The following is a 1,852-nucleotide window of genomic DNA, read 5'->3' as shown; positions in this document are numbered from 1 at the left end:
GTCCCTGGGATTCTCCAGGCAAGAACACTGGAGTGGGTTGCCATTTCCTTCTCCAATGCGTGAAAGTGAAAAGTGAAAGTGAAGTCACTCAGTCGTGTCCGACTCTTCAAGACTCCATGGACTGCAGCCTACCAGGCTCCTCCGTCCATGGGATTTTCCAGGCAAAAGTACTGGAGTGGGGTGCCATCGCCTTCTCCATTATATATAGGCTGAAAAGTGAAAGTGAAGTCGCTCAGTCGTGTCCGACTCTTTGTGACCCCATGGACTATAGCCTATCAGACTCCTCCGTCCATGAGATTTTCCAAGCAAGAGTGCTGGAGTGGATTGCCATTTCCTTCTCCAGGGGATCTTCCCGACCCAGGAATCGAACCCAGGTCTCCCACATTGCAGGCAGACGCTTTACCGTCTGAGCCACCAAGGAAGCCCGTTAATACTTATTGTGCTCAGATAGAGGACGTATCAGATATTAAACTGATAAGAACAGATACTACACTTGATCTTAGCCAAAAGGCCAAGAAGTGATATATAGGCTCAGTTCAGCTCAGTTCAGTTCAGTCGCTCAGTCGTGTCTGACTCTTTGCGACCCCATGAATCGCAGCAAGCCAGAATATATAGGCTACATCACTTCAAATTCACAACCAAATGCTCAGAGGTAGGGATTATTTGCCTCTTCTAACAGATGAAGTTAGGTAACCTGTCAGAAGTCACAGAGCTAATAAAGGATGAAAGAGGAATAGAAATCCAGGTGTATCAGACTTCAAGTCCATATTCTTTCCAACATGCTACACTGTGTCTCTTTCCATGCTTCTTTTCCACTTTTCCTGGAGTCTCATATGCATCTTCCCCAGAATGCGATAGTCATTCTAACTCCTTCTTCAACCTACAATTCATCTCTTAAACTCTAGCAACTTCCGCTACTCAAATTTTAGCCAACTCACAATGCCTTTTAAGATAGATGAGCTGCCTACTGTTCATAATCCACAAATGAAGGGAAAGCATACTTGATCTCACCTCTCTTGCCTTCCACGAGTCTCCACCACTACAGGCAGGGTCTAAACATCTGATCATGGCATAAATGCCATTCACAATGTGGCCCCTACTGGTCCAGCTGGCCCCACTTCTCACCTGGCCCTTCTATCTTTTCCTTTTTTCACCAGATTTCAACCACACTTAACCTCTTCCCCCAAACACACCTACTCTAAGATTAAGTAGCCAACAACTTGGCCTACAGTACTTATTATAATAAGATGGAGAACTTTTAATTATCTTGGTATCTGGTGCTAAAATTTTTCTTTGGGAAGAACCACCTTTATTGGGATGGCTTCCCAGGTGGCGTTAGCGGTAAAGAACCCACTTGCCAATGCAGGAGACATAAGAGATGCAGGTTTGATTCCTGGGTTGAGAAGATCCCATGGAGGAGGGCATGGGAACCCACTCCAGTATTCTTGCCTGGAGATCCCATGGACAGAGGAGCCTGGCAGGCTATAGTAGATAGGATCACAAAGAGTCAGACATGACTGAAATGACTTGGCATGCATGCACCTTTCCTGGAAGAATTTCTTGATAACCCCCACTGGTGCAGAAGTTGAGGTCCTAGGGGCCCCAAATGAGGATAGTTTGAGGGTTATGCTCTTCAGAAGTAGATGCTGATACAGAGTTTGAGGCCCAAGATATTTATTAATCCAATATACATCAATTGATGAATAAATCATAGTAGATCTATAAACTACATTGTGGAATATTATTCACCCATAAAAAGGAATAAAGTACTGATACATGGTATAACACAGATAACCTTGAAACCATTATGCCAAGTGAAAAGAAGCCAGTCACAAAAGGCCATATATTATAT

General features: G+C 44.2%; 1 non-coding gene across 1 annotated transcript; it reads right to left on the bottom strand.

Moving 5' to 3' along the window:
- Positions 1-324: 324 nt before the first annotated feature.
- LOC138434941 (U2 spliceosomal RNA) lies at positions 325-523 on the bottom strand. Its single transcript, XR_011254996.1, has one exon. It is a non-coding gene; the product is annotated as a U2 spliceosomal RNA (small nuclear RNA).
- Positions 524-1,852: the final 1,329 nt, after the last annotated feature.

Source organism: Ovis canadensis, chromosome 2 (genome assembly GCF_042477335.2).
Source record: "Ovis canadensis isolate MfBH-ARS-UI-01 breed Bighorn chromosome 2, ARS-UI_OviCan_v2, whole genome shotgun sequence".
Lineage (NCBI taxonomy): Eukaryota > Metazoa > Chordata > Mammalia > Artiodactyla > Bovidae > Ovis > Ovis canadensis.
Note: the sequence above shows the minus strand (reverse complement) of the source record. Positions and strands in the feature narration are given on the sequence as shown.